Here is an 18,229-nt window from a genome sequence, read left to right on the forward strand (position 1 = left end):
TGTGTATTATCGTACTCACAGTTGTTCATTGCTACAAAAGCCTCGCTCCCAATTTGAAATGTAATTATCATGTGATACAATATTCTTAGGGTTTTTTTAATCTGACAATTGTACATAGACGTTGTTAGAAAATTGTCTGATAGCAGTTTCGATCCTTCACAATAGTAACTTAGACAAAGAGTATAAATTATCATCTGTATTATTGTTGAAAATAACTTTTATTGGTCACTTTTGTTAAACTCTTACTCGAAACGAAAACACATGTGATAATATAGTGATAAGTACTGGCTTGAAAGTTAATGAAAATGTTTCTTTATCAGAAAAAGAAAAGATTTATCAGTTAATGAAAATGTTTCTGTAACACGAATAAAAAAGATTTATCAGGTTTTTTTTATAGACACTGGCTTAACACAGAATTTTTGATAGACAAATATACATGGTTTTTGTTTAATTTTTTATAGACAATATATATGGTTTTCGTTCAAGTGTATTTTTTCATGTTTTGTGGCATTCCTGCTTTTCCAGATATACCACTTAGTTTCTAATAGAACAGTATTCAATCGTGTATACATAATTGAAGAATATTGAACATGGAACCTTAATAACATCCGCGTCTTAACCCTTAGCTATCTAAATTTTTAAAATTGACTGGTCTATCATTCCATTTGAACCATACCACTTATTATTCAAGACTTGTTTAAAGTTTAGGAGTATATCAACAAAACACAGAAATATTTTATAAACGAACAACATCGTTACCAATATTTTACTAACCATTACATGTTCTGCCGTACTGTCCCGTACTTAAAATGTTCTGAAAAAGTTGCCCCCTTTGAAAATGAATGCCATTTGTAAAGAAATAAAAATAAACAATTGCTGAAAACTGGGTTCCACCTTGTTATGTGAAATTTCAGCACTCGCACGCTATTGCAAATGAATCAAAACGAACATGTGTAACAGTTCATTGAAAATGGTGAGTTTTTAAAGGCGTTTGACTGTCCGGAAGTGGGGTCCCTTTAGGCAGTCTTTTTCCGGAATTCAATGTTTATATCAGTATACTGACACTTGTTTTGTAGTTTTTGTAATGACAGCGTGTATATTACTCTACAAAACAAGTGTCAGTATACTGATATAAACAGTGAATTCCGGAAAAACGTGTATGCGATAGAGGCTGTATTTTTCAATTGATCTTCATGAAATTTGGTCAGAAGGATAGCCTTGGTGAAATCAAGGTCAAGTTCGAATATGGGTTATCTGGGATCAAAAACTAGATCACTAGGTCAATTCAAAGAAAATAGTTATTTATACTCAAGATTTTTGCTCCAATTTTAATGATAATTGGTCAGAATATTTTTTTCCATGAAATCACTAGGTCAAACATGTTTACACTGTTATGTTGTGTTATGGTGTGTTTCTCAGGTGAGCGACCTAGGGCCATCTTGGCCCTCTTGTTTATTATATGTGGCGGTGGTTACGCAGACAATGAGGTCGGCGCTGTATCTTGTACAAGGCATGGCGAGTTCATCTTCAATGTAGTTTTAGCATACCAGATATCATAAAAGTAAATCGGAAATCCAGTTTCCTACGTTTAGGTCTGTATGTGAAATTTTTCCACGTTTCAAGACGGAGTTGACTTGCATTATTTCCATGTCCAATTTCAAATCGTACTAGTAGTGATATACGATATTTTTCTGTGACTAATGTAGTCTTTCATATAAATGACTTATATACTGTATATATTGAAAGTGCTCCAAGTTTTACGGTACAAAAGGAGAGCATTTAGACCGATTTTGCTTTCGCACCTTCAAACGTATTTTGGTGAATGTTAGCATGACGTCATCTCACTACAAATATATCAGCCAAGGAAGCGACAGACAAAGCTTCAGCCAACATAGCTAAGAGGGTTTATGGTTTTAAAGGAGTTATCGTTCTTAGAAGTAGTGGCGTCACATCACGTCCTTCACGGCAGAGAGGATGGTGTATTAACCCTGAGGAAGATTTAACAGAACCAGTAATTAACGAAAAATAAGAAGAATAGTGTATAAAATAAACCTTGTGTTTCTTTTCGGCAAGGTTTATAGTGGTTTAGGACTGTTCGTGTCAACCAGTATTGTGCATCTAAGGTAATCCTTGCATTTTCTTAAGGTAAGGTTTACCAGATTGTATACTTTTACTGTATAATTATACTATTCGAGGTGACAGATGTCTTTGATTCTCGTGGCAGGTCATACAACAACCAATATTACATGAATTTTAACTAAATTTCCTTTTGATTTGTTCACTCTCGCATTGCTATGCACGTTTTAGTATATTTTATTATTTATAACGATAATAAAATCTGTAAAAAGATCCTTTGGAAGCAAAGAATGCAACCAAGAAGAATAATAACAGACTCGGTTTGATTGAGTCTGTTCATAACTTGTACATGTTCAAGTTATATCAATAAATTACTGTTCTTTTCTGTTATGCTCTAAAACGTATTTGTATCTGATGAACAGTTTTGTTATTGTTATCGAACTCACAGCTGTTCAGTTACAAAAACCCCGCTCCCAGTTTGAAATGTAGTTATCATGTAATACAATATTCTTAGTGTTTTAAAAATGGGGCCTCCGTGGCCGAGTGGTTAAGGTCGCTGACTTCAAATCACTTGCCCCTCATCAATGTGGTTTCGAGCCTCACTCGGGGCGTTGAATTCTTCATGTGAGGAAGCCATCCAGCTGGCTTACGGAAGGTCGGTGTTTCTACCCAGGTGCCCGCTCGTGATGAAATAATGCACGGAGGGGCACCTGGGGTCTTCCTCCGCCATTAAAGCTGGAAAGTCGCCATATGACCAATCATGTGTCGGTGCGACGTTAAATCCAAAAGCAAAAAATCCGACAGTTGTCCATAGACGTTGTTAGAAAATTGTCTGATCGTTCACAATATTAAGTTAAGTTATTTTTATTGGTGTTTCGGTTCTACAACTTAAAAAGGGGCCCTTCCTATGATTTATGTGATTTTTTCTCTAAATTCAAAACGAAGTGTTTAGTGAGATTTTAACATATTTGATTAAGTTTGTCATTTGTTTTCTTCAAAATTTAAAACAAAGGCTAAGCCATGAATAGTTCTGTACTGTATCTATTTACATGCAAACTACTAAATTCCGTGATACAAAATTAATATTATATTCCAAGAGTGACACAGCGGTCTTGTATACGGTCTGATTGTGCTGTCATGCTGAGATACATATATATTGCTGTCATGCTGAGATACAATTTGTAAATTCCAGCTATACATGGTTCCATCAGTTGTTTTAACCTCATTAGGTTATTGGTATGCACTAACACTTACTGCCGATGCATCAGCTTATACCATCAAATGATTACTACTCTCAAAGGAACGCTACACTCTGTATAATATTCATTTCTACGATAAAATATTTGCTGTCACACTTCCGGTCTCTATGGTTCTTAAAAAAGAGGTGCATTATTAGATTTTCAGGAATGAGATTATCAACTGTATGTCTCAAAACGTTTTGACAGCAGTATACCGGTATAAGAGGCCTACAGAGCCGATGTACTGAAAAGCTATGTCCGCTTGCATTAGGAACTACGCGCTACGCGAAGCAACTAAGGAAAGTAAAACGTTAATAACCTTGTACTGCGTTGCTTCCCTTTTTTGTAGAAATCTGATATAGTCGGAATACAATATTATTATAACTCAAGTCAATATTTCCAGATCTCAGCTGGCTTAAATTCTGCCAACTCTTCTTCATTTCAATGTGTAATGTAAAATTGATTTCCGAATGGCCATCATGGCATATAACGATGCATGTTCTACGTTCGCTTGTTCCGCTGACACTCAACCTGACAAAGACCATTCATTGGTATCCCCCTTTGAATATTTATTCCAATATCGTCAGATTTTAAAAAGATATATTCCGTTACATTGTTTAAATTTGAAGGCGCTCAACTTATAGTTTATGTCACATGACTATTGTTATTGTATGCTAGATAAGTATGCATACCTCTTTATTCCCAGTAGCATATCATTGATAGGCTTCGTTCAAATAAAGTTGTATTAAAATAAAATGATACTTGAGTATTTCTTGACTGACACACAGGCAAGAAAACAAAACATATTCAAACATAATTTTAAGAACTGTGGTGATACAAAGGTACAGTGGTTGTGATTTATCCCCTGTATTGACTTTAATCTAGGATCGACACTTCTAAAAGACTTGATCTGCACCTTATCTTGATATTCTTCGCGAGGTTTAGAAACGAACTCAGAGGTCAGACCATTTCTCCTTCAGTTACAGCGGTAGAATGTAGAGATCTGCAGGGACTAGAACATGTTATCTCCTCCCGCAGTCAAATGATAAATGCTAATTGTTAATTGTGATACTAGTACATAAGAAGCTAAGTGTCAAATGTTTAATGCTAAATCCATATCTAGATGGACAGCTAGATATATCAGTAGAAAAATAGTCATTTGCATTCGTTACATAACTTTGTCCCTGTTGAGAAATTCTCTAAATATTTTATAGTAAAAACGTTCGGGTTCCATGTTCTCATAAGTAAACGTTATTGATCAAGTCATACTGGAAGAAAATTGTCTTTTTTCAAATGATTCTAGAGATACAGATTCATTTTACTCTTAAAGTTGGAAACTGACAATTAGAATTTATCATTTGGCACAAGTTATAAGCTGTTTGACATTAAGCATTTGAAATTGTGTAGTATGTAACATTTAGTATTTCTAATTAAGCATTTGTCATTTGCATTACGCAATTAACATTTAGTATCAAATATTTGTCACTTAGCATTTGGCAATTAGCATAGCCCACAGGCTTTCCAAATTATGCCTCACATAAAACCGGTGCTCCATAACAATTTCGAAATATTTAACTCTAAATGCCAATTACTTAATGCTAAATGCTAAATACCAAATGTTTTATGCCATATACTTAATGCCAAATGTTAAATGTCAAATAGCTAATGCTTACGCTAAGTGATAAATGCTAATCGTCAAATTCCTTAGTTTTATGTATAAATGATATCTAGCCCTTTATGTTATTAATGTAACTTTTGATCATTTTAAGAAGTATAATTTTCTACCAGTCTAACTTGAAACAATAATATGTTCTACTGGCTATAAAACATTGGACCGAAGCAGATTACTTTTAAACTGGTTAGAAAAGGTTTTCAGTAGGGACAAAGTTATATAACAAAGGTCACTGGCTATTTAACAGTTGACAATAACAGTTTGACAGTCAATATTTGACATTCAACATTTGGCGCTCCGGCCTTCCATATTGGGTTTTACATGTTGAAATGTATTACTATAGAAAAATAGATTTTGTTCAAGTAAAGGTCAGCTGATTTATATACACAATGTGTATTGCATTTCACAAGAACACATTGAACCTGTTTAATATGCTAATCAAGCAGAACAGTAAAGTGGTTTGTATTGTAAGTTTCCAGTAAGGTATTGATTAGTGATTAAAGTAGAATTAAACTTGTTTATCAATTCATTTAAAATAATGAGTCTGGATTAATTGATCCTACAAATGATTTGGTTAACTGTTACAGGTTGTCATTAAATCTGACGTTTCATCGATCTGTACATGATACAACTGTCCAGCTGTCATGTATTTCCGCGGACCATTTGTCGTTATTAATGATGTTATCAAAGCTCTTGGCAAAATAAGTGAAAATGAATGTGTCTGATGTGAAAGAGAGATGCCTTAATGATACCATACTGCAGTTAAATCCTAAAGGCTTTAATACATCACTGCCTTTAGTGATACAAGTGAACTGCTTATGTTTAATAAGGTAGAAATGTTACTTCCATTATTAGTATATTTCACGAGTATGTTCCCTAAAAACTCTATAATGTGACAGAACCTTGCTAATATAAACATAAAAAACTAATTAAAGGTAACTAGACATGAGTGTTGCATATCCCACATATATATTTTCATAATATCAATATTAATATCTTCATATCTTATGTAAATAACTGTACTTTAAATAACCCTGATTACTTTGAGAATACACTCATATACTATTTCTGCCGATTTATTATATAACGTAGATCATCTATACAAGACATACATGTAATTTTATTGATTTAATATCACTTGGCATGTACATTTGCTAACAATGGAATGACAAAAGAAATAAAATATATGAGTATTCCGGATCATATAATGCTGTGATATTGGACTACATATGACAAAAATATGTTTAAATTTTCAACACAGTTTAATGTTATTAAAACGCTGATAAAAAGGACAAGAAAAAGACAACACGATTGACTTTAACATGAATTAAACGGATCTGGCAAAATAATAGACTGCCAGTTTTAGTCACAGTCTTTTTGAATGGTCGTTTTGACAAAATTACTCGGTACACTTTGTAAGAAATGCAGCAGCATATTATAATCCAGTGAAACTACAAAGTATAGCAAAATAAAAGGTTGACATTTTTAGTCATGATAGTCTTTTACAATAGTCTCTTTGATAACACTTCTGTAAAAATACTCGATTTACTTTGTAAAAGAAGTGAAATCGGAGCGAACGTAAAAGGCGACATATTTAATATCTAGTCTTGTAAAACTAGAAATTTACCCCAAAACGATATATTTTTTTATATAATCTCATACTTCGATGCTGACTAAACAATGACCTGAGGGATAAATGTGCATCTTCAAGTAAATGGGCTGTCCGATTAGATCGATAAAACATTTTGGACTGATGTATACAGCGAATGATAATTGCTTAATTTCTGCAGGTTCGTGATTTATAACAGATCTGTAGCAATCATAAGAAAGTGGATATATTATTTGTAGACAAAGTATCCGAAGTTCAGCCCGATAATCAAAATGAAAAAGAAAATACATTAAAATCGTAATAGATTCATTATGATGCCATAACCATGGTGATCCTCTCACATTGTTGTAGATATCCTCAACATTGACTTACTACACTTCTGTGTACAAAATCTTTTTAACCGTGTCCATATCACATGTATTATCATGACGTATAAACCAGTGATTCCATTTCTTTGCTCTGTTGATTTTGTTCTTGTTTCCTGAAGAAAAACCGATGGTATCATTTCTGACGGTCTTTGTATTATGGCAGTAGATTTGTGTCTTTGTTCAATAGTCGGTACTAAGTATGTGTTCAATAATCGAAAACTTATTTAATACATACTGCTATATGTGTTCGATAATCGCAGACATATTTGAAAGACACTAATAAAATATGCGTTCGATAATGATTGGTTGAACCACAACACGTGTTATGCCTACGTCAACAATTAAAATAACTTATCGAATGAATATTTGAACTAGATATATGTATGTTCGATATCATAAACATATTTTATTCAATAAACGAAAAGAAAAACATTTGTAAAAGATGGTTATGTCTTCGATTATCGAACACACATAGATGCATGCATTGAATAAGTCTTCGATTATTGGACACACATTTAGAAGTTATACAGTAATGTATCAAATATGTCTTCGATTATTGGACATAAATTATAAATATTGTTAAAACAGTCTGTGCGACAATCAAATTCATTTTGTTTTTATTATCGAACAAACATAAAATGAAAGTAATTATTTGTATACGATTATCGGACAGAAATGTAAAAAAAGGTAAACGTATATAAGTCCGATTATTGAACATAATATAAAAATCGAACATAGACATAAGTCTTCTGCCAGACTGTATGTCGAGATCGCTTTTCTCAAGTATATATACGAAAACAATCAATATTTTTGTATAATAGCTTATTACAAGTAACTTACTAGTTTTACAACTAACACATAGTTGGTTTCTGATTAAAGAAAAAACTTGTAGATTAAAAATTTTAAAACATGGATATTCCACATGTTCAATTCGGAAAAAGTGAGATTCTTTTTCAGTGAAAGCCGATGGATATTCCTAGCATGTGTTATCTCCACCAAGTGCCCCCCCCCCCCCCCCCCCCCCCCCCCCCCCCCCCCCCCCCTCCACATTCAAGAGAAAAATGTTGTTTTAGTTTATGTAACATAAAATTATCGTTCTTGGAGCAACATTGCAAAGATGTTTCACTTGTTTTTTTACGTTACAACGCCCCCACTGAAAAAAAGTCCTTCCATTTTATTAATTTACAAATATATGCTATTAAAGGTTGATAAAACTAATAAAGAAAACAATGTTTCATGGTCAGGTTAAACAGTAAATTTTCGTATGATAATAATAGTAACTTACCCTTAGATTTTTTTTGTAATGTATGAATCATTATTTGAAAGGTGTCTCGTATTTCATTATACATTTCTATTTTTGATCACTTTACATCTGGTCATATTCTCGCACATATATCACGTCAGTCAGCATGATTAAAGGTAAAGAAACATTTAATTTTGCTGAAATATGATGAATGAAGAAGATAATATTTTTCGAAACATTACTTCTTTAAACGTACAAATAAATGTTTAAACCAAGGCAATCTGCAAGCATGAGACTGGCAATAATTCATACATCTAATTCAATGTGTATAGGTTGAGAAAACCGAACAAACCAAAATACCTATTATCCAGTTGTTGCTGATAACAATAGGGTGTAATTTCTCCCTCTGGGCGTCAGTCATACTGTACCATTTACCATCAGCGTATACATCTAGGGTCAGTATTTGTGTAGTGATATTTGCATACCTGAAATAGCACATTTTCAGATTACAGGTATCACTACGTCACACTCAATGCGGTCATCCCTATTATTAGTAACAAACACACGTGGCAGAGAGATTTTCGGACAGTAGAATTCTATAGCACATAGAGTTAATTACTGTAAGGATTGCATTTGCACATTCTTATCTCACAGTAAATGATGTACCTGGCCGGTGTTGCAAAATTTGTTTATATTTAAGGCATTAGTATGTATATATTAACTGAGATGGTTGAATATTTGATGCATTTTGTTCATATCTTTTAATATAATCATAAATGGAATATACATGTAATAATTGATCATGTATACATATTTATGAGACTTATTCTTTGTAAAAGACTAAAAGAAATGATTATAAAATGTCTTAACAATTGGCGAAATTGGACAGTTAAAATAAGAACATTTGCATGATTTATATATATACGATAGTATAACTTAAAAAATTAATGGGTTGTAATTTTATAGCCCATTTTAAGCTACGTAATGAATGTATCTAGTAAAGGTGCTGGACAAACTTTTAAACTAATAGTATTATTTTCCACGATGTTATTAGATGATATTTGTTAATGATAATAAATGGATTGCATTTTGTTAAATCTCTACTTTTGTTTAAGACGGAAAATTAAGTTTAAATTTTTAACTTTTACACATAATAATTATTTATATAATCTTGAATGATAGTAAAAAAAAATGCAAAAAAAAATATATTGTTTTTAATTTTTGTTACATATATAAATTTGTAACATTTGTTCTGACAGATTCTACTTGTTTTTTCTTTATTGTTTTTTGCAGCATTATTATCATTTTAGTTCTATTTAGGCTATGTATCATGAGTCTCTGAAGTAATGTAAACGGTCGTACAACTTCCCCACAAAATTTGGATCGAGAACAAATTATTTCTGATTGTCACTGAGATCAAACATTCAACATCTGGATTGGTCACACTGAGTTGGCTAAAATACTGATTATGTTTTAGCTTAAACAAAAAAAAAATAATTTTCTTACAAAGTTAAGACAGTTGTTCATGATCTCCCCACTTTGGTTCTCAAAAAAGGGAAAATTGTTTTATACTGACAGATCACATAATGTAACTTTTATATTAATATGTATTTTTTTATTGATATAGATTTCAATTTAATTAAGGCTTCAATAACAGATGGTTTATTTTCCTATCGGTGTCATCTGTTGTTTACATTCACCAATGATAGAGAGCTAATACAGAACAATATGTGATTTGATTTTATGATAATCTTAGTTAAAACCAATTTTTAATGTTTATTTTATTCATATTTTTCCCCAAATTTTATTATTTGTTTAACTAATGTCTAGTCTCTTTTTAAAGTCAATTAATTAAATTTACACAAATAAGTATATAGAAATTTAAATTTGGTGTGAAAAAGTTTACTGCCTTTTTAAAATAAATCAGGTAAATAAATGTTTCTGTAATTATAAATGTTTAGGATTGTCTGAACCCCTTTTAAATTTCTTAAACAGAAAAAATATGGTAAAAATTTTCAACCTACAAAAATTTCATTGAGTCTATATAAATAAACCCCCTACTTGAATGTTTGTTCGTCATAAAACCCAAAAAACGGGGTTTTTCGGGGTATTCTAAAAATAGACAAGGGGGTTAGAGATGTGCTATAAGGAGGGGACACACAAATATATTCAAAAATAAAAATGAAATTATGAAAAAAATCAAACTCTTCGGCCCAAAAATTTATCAAATTGTTGTTTGTTTTTCGATTTACTTGTTTATGTAATTTTTATACAGGGACCAAAATAATATAAATTTTTTTAAAAAAAAATATTTCAGTTATTTAAAATGGGTCCCCAGAAAATACGGAATGTTTCCTCAAAACAATATTTTTAAACCAAACACTTTCCCTTTGTCATAACTTAAAAAAAATAAAAAAACTATAACTATCCCCCCATTTCAGAGGCGTGTAATGAACTAGTATTTTTGTTTGGAAATAAATTATCCTCGCAAGTAAATTGAGAACTGACCAGTGTGCAAACTATATAGACCGGTCATAGCATACGATTATTAAATGCTGGCGGTAAATAGTCAAATATTTGCCGAAGTCTAAAGGGGAATACTTATACACTTATTGCCCAGAAGCCATTAAAAATGTTTATTACATGGTAAAATTTTGATTTCTAAAGTTTTTTTTTTTTAAACTTTTGTTTAACCCAAAATAAAACCTTGATGAGTTAGACGGTCATTAGGCTACGTAAAAGAGGGGCCGTAAAATAAGGAATGTGTAATAATAAAGAGTCGTTTAGATTTTGCTGAAAAACCCTTTTTCGCGAATTAACTTAATAAAAATATTGGTCATTTTCCCCTTGGATATTGATTTTTATTGGTTTTCTCCTTTATATCTCTTCAAGTTTCCCACATATTTTGTCAGCTTGTCCGGGGGCTTTAGTACGGTTTGTTGAAAAAAAAAAAGTTGCCTCCATTGAAAATAGTTCCTCGGTTTAGAAATGGATTCACCAAATATCAAAACCAGATGCCTTTGAACCCAGGAATTGGGTTTGAAAAACCAAACGTGTCAAATTCTGTAAAAGAAAATTCAATATTTGCCTGTAACAAAGAAAAAATTATTCTTCTACGAATCAAAATTTTTAAACCCATAACCTAGTGGCTTTTCCTGATCCCTTTGGGTATACAAGTTGTAGAAAAGGGGACTGACATTCGGGCCCAGTTTTATTAAGCTTATTTAGTTTTTATCCGTTGTAATTACTAATACGATTTATGAACTCCTGGTCTTGGTTCAAACCCAACTGTAAGCAATGGTAAATATGCTCATTTACTACTGACAAAATGTCTTATTAATGAGCTTATTTTTCTTGCTAAATTAGGATTTATTATTTTTGTCATTTTAAATGTGTTTTTTTACACCAGTTTTAGTACACTTATAATGTTCGTTCTATGAAAAATTCTTGTTTCCTTTATATGAATAATGTTTTTTGTGTATTGAAAGGTTTGTAAAAGACAGATATAGTTTTTTTTCTTGTACTTTTTTAGAACAATAAATAAGGGATGAAAACCCAAAAAATTCCCATTTTTTTTTGACGTTGACGCAGAAATTTTCATTACTTACGTGATCCTTTGTGTGCATTTTATTAACACACTTATAAAAAAATGTAGTATTATGTTTTAAAACTGTATGCGCGCTTTAAAAACGTCGTAATGAAGGCGAAAAATACACTACACACTGCTCATTTTCTTGCGCTCAGGAGGAACGTCAGATTATTGATTTACTTCCTCCGGTTATAGCCAGTTTTCTTTACAATACCGAAAATTACAATAAATTAATTGCACCCTAAAACCCCAAAATATGTTTGAGAAGTAAAGGGCCGTTATTCAGAATTTTGTTTTCTGTGGGGGAGACCGCCCATTTAATTTTTCTATTTTATTTGTTACGTTCCCAATATGAATATTTTTTGATTGTGTCACAGGTCTACCCAACATGTAACGTAAGCATTTCTCTGTCATTAGGTTGAAAAAATAAAATGTTTTTCGTTTACATCTATTATCATCTTTTTTTTTTAATAAAACAATTTATAATAATCGTTTTTTATTGTGTTTCTTGGTGCCCCTTTTATACTTTAACAATTTTACATAGGGTTAAAATATAAAAAAAAAACTTTTAAACCCCAAAAAATAAAATTTACAATTTTTAAACTTTCTTATTTAATTTTGGGTTTACGAAAACCTAATTCATTCTACATTTCCCAAAATTTATTTACTTTTTACTATTTCAAATTACCTTATAGTTCTTTTATATTTAATTAGTATTCCTTTTTTTTAAAAAATTTTCAATAAATGAAAGGCTAAAAAATTTAAAATTATTCTAGGTGTATTCTTTAAAAGGGAAAACTTCTAAATTCCTTTTTTTCAAATTTTATATTCCAAAAAAGTCACGCTTTTAGCCTGTTTTGATACTTCATGTATGTTTTATATAATATTGCGATAGGTTTTCAATTTTCCAGCATTTAATTCCGTACTTAAGGCCTTTAAAATTTTGTTTTTTCCGGTAACATCTCAAAAACATTGATTGGGGTAGGTCGGACTTTTTTTTTTTGGGGGGGGGAAAAATTTTTATTGGAGCTTTTCTAAAATTATTTTGTGCCAAAAAAGAAATACAAATAAAGGGGATATGCCTTTAGGGGCTTTTGTAGTTGATTTCTAACACACGGTCAGTTTAAACATAAAAATGTGTTTTTCAAATTTTTGTTAAAAAAATTTGAAAATATTCTCCAAGGCGATAAAAAAATTTAAAAGGTCGGGCTAAAAAAAGTCGGCAGTCGGGGGATACCGGGGAAAAAACGATTTTATTAGGTTTTATGAGTTTACATGTCATGATAAATAAAGTTTTTTTTTGAAAAACTTTTACATGGTTCCGTCAGTTTTTTTCACTTTATCCTGTTAATAGCATGGACATTTATTTCTGAGAAAACCCCTTGTAACATCTTTTGTTTAAAAAGAAAATGCTGTACCAAATGTATAACTGCAAATGAACACTAACAGAAAAGAAAATTGCACTTTATTCATTCCCACGAGAAAAATATTTAAACCCTGCTGCCCCCTTGTTTTTGTTTTATTCTTTAAACTTTTTCATTAACCTAAGGATGACAATAAAACTGTACATTTTATTATGGCGATCATTCGTAACAGAAAATGCCAAAAATACTTCAGAAAATGGGGAAAAAGTCCAAAATTGACACAGCTATTTTTTAAAAGCATTTAAAAACATTTTTTTTTATTGGCCCCTTTTGATATCTGTCAAGAGGCCGATATGGCGGCTTTTTCCCAAAAAAGGGCCGCCAAAAAATCAATATTCCCTTTAAAAGATCTAATAAAAGGCTTATATTTAATTCCCCCCCAAAAAAGCATAAAAAAAAATGTTATAAAAAAATAAATCCTAAATTTGTCAAATGAAAAAAATAACATTCAAATGATGTTAGTTTCTTTCTGTTTCCAGGGTACGGCAAAAAATTAAACCTTTTAAACTTATTTTAATATTATATTGTGTATTTTTATATTTTTAAAAATATTTTTTTTTTAATATATGAAATTTTAAATTTTATTTCACTTGAATTCCCTCCACAGCAGTGTTGAAAATTGTTGTTTTCCCTTACCGTTTTTACCCAGAGGGGGTTATGGGTTGCCCCTGTATGTGTCAATACGTCAGCCATGCAGAGGGGGATACTGCAATAATTTGAAAGACAGCAAAATTTTTTCTTTGGTCTGGTACAGGATAGATTGAAAATGCAGGGGAATCCCCAATTCTTTTAGTTTTGTTCCCTAGGCAAAAAATGTTTTTGTATGGCAACAAATAGTGCCAAATATGACACAAAGTGTATCCTGCATTTTCTTCAAAACAAGGAGGGTTTTTCTTGAAAAATTTTTTACTTAGACGGGGGGACAAATTGAAAACAGTTGTTAACTTATTTTCTCCTCTTGTACAATTTTGTCCATCGTAAGTGGCCCTCATTAAAAATGGGGATTTTCAAAACTTCAAAATTGCAAATTTAAAAGACTTCTTTATGAAACCTTTGGGGTTTATAGTGGTAAGAAATAGGGAAAAATGTAAAGGTCTTAACTTAGTTGCTATATAAAATTGTTTTTTCTTTGACATCAAGTACGAAAAATCCCCCTTTCTTTTGGGGGACTTCAAAATGCAAAAATGTTTATAGCGACGGGCTAGTAGGATCAAATGAAAAAAAAAGTTCTTTATTAACAGCAGTACAATGTCTGCGTAATTAAAATTGTAATGTTTTAACAAAAAAGGTAAGGCTGAAAATATAAGTTGTTGTATGGACAACACTTAGTAACTTTCTTAAAAATATATTACTCTGAACAGGATTTTAAAATTAAAAAAAAAGGTTTAATGCAGTTCTTTGTAGTACACACAAGCACAGATGCGACAATTTTATTTAAACTTGTAAGGCAGTGCAGAGCATTTCAGACGTTTGACAAATTACGTTTCCTCGACAGTTTTCGAGGTTGCAAATGCACTGAGGAGTATTGGTACGGGGACTCGGGTCTTGAGAAAAAAAACTTTTGGGAAAAGGGTTCCCGGGATATCAAAGTTCTCTGGTCCCCTTTTTATTTGATTGGAATTTTGGGAAAAATGATGAAACCCGACCCCTGTGTGCCCGCCCAAAGGCAACCTTTTTTTAGTATGTTCAAGAGGTGTGCAGACGATCGGAAGCCTTTTATAGCCCTAATCTATATGTGAAAAGATGGTTGATCAAGTATTGACTGTTTTTTCTATAAAAAAAAAGGGATCGAAAGCCCCCATTTTTACCCCGAAATATAATACGAACGTTTGTTGTGGAAGATGTGAAAATGCTTTAAAGGGTTGATTCAGGTAAGCGCGAGTGTATGGTTAGTTTTGTTTGACAAGACAGTGTTATTTTCATTGGACTGCTTAACTGGAAGTACAAAAGGTAAAAAGGGTAAAATTTGGTCTTTAAATAGAATTAAATTGGTATTAAAATTGGTTTGATGTACTGTGTCATTAGAAAAATCCTCAAATATCACATTTTAAATTTAATTTTAATTTCGTAAAAGTCCAGAAATAGATATCAGAGAAAAAATTTTTTTTAGAAATGATAGTTTTGTCTTAATTTTACCCCCCTTACATCAGCCCCGTTCCCCCTACGTCGTAAAAAAAAGAGGGCGCAGAAGAACTTGTACAATGTAGAAGAATACGTAGATCCCTAAGAACATATAATTAATATTTGGTCTCCCTGAGGTTAGAGAAAAGCGGGCGAATTTTGGGAAAGTTCAAAACAAATGTGGGAACGCGGTCTAATCAGGAAGCAGGAAGGACGTAGTAATGATTAACTAAAAAATTGTGGACATGTACAAGGGGGTGCAGAGGGAAAGGCTGCATGGCGTGTCACTGTGTGTCATTTGGGTTTATCATTGCGTTTTGCTACGTCAAAGGAGTTTTACTACAAATTTTTTACGTTGTGTGTTGACCATGTCGTGATGCCAAATTTCAGTATACCGCATAAGGTTATTAATACGTTCTTTGGTTCTTCACAAACTGTGTCAGTTTGCGGGAGGTTCCCCCATGATGGTCAGATTCTGATAAATTAAAATATGAATACTGGATCCAATTCCCAATCATTCGTTTTTAATCGCAATGGGTACGAACTCACGGGAAATTTCCACATAATCATGGATAGCAGCACTGGCGCTTGTATGGACTTTTGGACCTCCGTTTTCTTCACCGCTTTTGTTATTCCCCCGAATCCTTCTAAAGACTGCTCTTTTTTCTTCATTGGGGGTTGGGTTGGGGGGTGGGTGGGGCGTCATTTATTGTAAATTTTGGTTGTTGGTGTAGATGCGGGCAAAAAATTTTGCAAATTTAATTCCCGAAAGAATAAAAAAAAGAGGGCATGGGTTTTTATTTTAAGTAGCCCACGAAGCAGGAAAAGGTGATAAGGATATGGTTAAAGCTGGTAAGCGGGGTGCAATTGACTGATCTATTAAGAATGTATAAAAAACCTGGAGTGAAAAAGGCGTGGTAAGAAAAATTTGTGTGAAACGTGTTAGAGCCTGAGAAATGACAAAGGGTTAAAAGCGGCGTATGAAAATTTAGAAATGCAATTTTTCGGTTTGATCCCCCTCCCACGAGTCAAAATTTTCGGAAGCAGTATGTCTTCAGGTCTTTGCCCGAGAGTGTAGGGTTGTGACTGAAAATTATTTCTTTGACATTAAATATAACCATTATTATGGACAATTTTGGTACAATTTGACAAAAAAAAGAATATTCGGGACATGCAAATGTAAATTTGATTACGTGATCAACCGGGAATGACTTTTTCCAAAGAAATCATGTGATCTGAAGGCCAGGGTGTTCACATGGTCTATAAACTAAAAATAATTTAAAGAATTTTATAGTTTATTAACTGTCTTGTTCTTTATTTTAAAAAATTTAAATGAAAACAGCAAAACTTACAAAATTTGGAGTCACGAAAGACAATTTGAAAACAAAGTCATTTATTTCCCAATAACTTATAGCTAAAAAATTGTTTGCTCAAACTTTATAATTTTGAACACATTCTTCAATTAATCATTGTAGTCCCAAAAAATTCCTTTTTTTAAATTTTTCGATCACTCAATGTTACCGTATTGAATAAATTTAGTCGGTCGTGATGGGTTCCCGTTACCGAAGTTCGAATGTATTTATAATTAAATTTAAATTTTCAAATTTTTGTAAAGTTCTGCACAAGACTGTTGCATTTCAAACTTTCTTGATTGCGGGTTACCATTATTATTAAATTTTTTTATTAAATGCATTAGACTTTTTTTTCTGCTTAATAGCCCTTTTATCCAAGGGAGACAATTTTTTCTTTTTTTTTGGAAGGCGGGGATTTTTGTTAATATAATTGTTTGGATTTTTTTCAGGCAGGTGGTTTTGCTTATTATATGATAAATGTAAGTGCAAAAGAAATTTTTATATGATATTTTGTATTTTGAAAAATATATACTTTGGCGGCCATCTTGGTTTTTCGGCCTATTGGTTTTTCGGAGTGGGTTCTGCTCTTTTTTTGTATTTTGCCCCAAAGTTTGTTATGTACCAAGTTTCATGCTTTTCCCATTTTCTGAAGTATTTTTACACCATTTTACTGTACTAATACATGAAATAGAGTATAAATGCATTACATGTATTGGATAAAAGCACTAGGAACTACGCTACGCGAGGCAAAAATAGAGAAAGAAAAAATTTTCTCCTTACATGGTTTTTTCCTTTTTTTGTAGAAAAATTTGATGTAGTAGGATCACACTAGTATTATTACTTAGGTCAATATTTCCGGATTTCAACTGGCCTAAATTCTATCAGCTCTTTTTTCTTGCAATGTGTAATGTAAAATTGAATTCCCAATGGCCATCATGACACATAACGATGATTGTTCTACGTTGATCTAGATTCGCTTATTCCACTGGTACTCAGCCTGACAAAGATCATTCATTGATATCCCCCCTTTTTATATTTATTTCAGTGTCGTAGTTTTATAAAGGGATATTCTGTTACTTTTTAAAATTTAAGGGAAACTTCTCCGGGATTACTTATAGTTTTATGTCACATGTTTATTGTTCTGATGCGGTGATACAAGGTGCAGGGTTGTGATTTTAAAACCCGTAGTGACCTTAATCTAGGATCGACACTCTTAGAACATTTGTTCTGCACGTTGTCTTCACGAGGTCTAGAAACGAAATCAGAGGCCAAGACATTACACCTTCAGTTGCAGCGGCAGAATGTCCAGATCTACAGGAACTAGAACATGTTATCGCCTCCCATATGCGCTATATGCTATGGAAAGCTGGTGAGCCATTCTAATTACCGAATTCTAAATGCCCAAAAAAATTTTGCAAAATATTAAAGTATGGTAATTTTCAAAAATTTTTAAATTTTGGGTATATAGGACGCTAAATGTCGAACACTTAATGCTAATTCCATATGGACAGCTGAATATATCAGAAGATAAATACGT

General features: G+C 32.1%; 1 long non-coding RNA gene across 1 annotated transcript; it reads right to left on the reverse strand.

The window, feature by feature from the left end:
- Positions 1-6,044: 6,044 nt before the first annotated feature.
- On the reverse strand, positions 6,045-9,309 carry LOC123544477 (uncharacterized). Its single transcript, XR_008370698.1, has 2 exons — positions 8,567-9,309; positions 6,045-7,076 (listed from the first exon to the last, which is right to left on the reverse strand). It is a non-coding gene; the product is annotated as an uncharacterized LOC123544477 (long non-coding RNA).
- Positions 9,310-18,229: the final 8,920 nt, after the last annotated feature.

Source organism: Mercenaria mercenaria, chromosome 1 (genome assembly GCF_021730395.1).
Source record: "Mercenaria mercenaria strain notata chromosome 1, MADL_Memer_1, whole genome shotgun sequence".
In the NCBI taxonomy this organism is placed as follows: domain Eukaryota; kingdom Metazoa; phylum Mollusca; class Bivalvia; order Venerida; family Veneridae; genus Mercenaria; species Mercenaria mercenaria.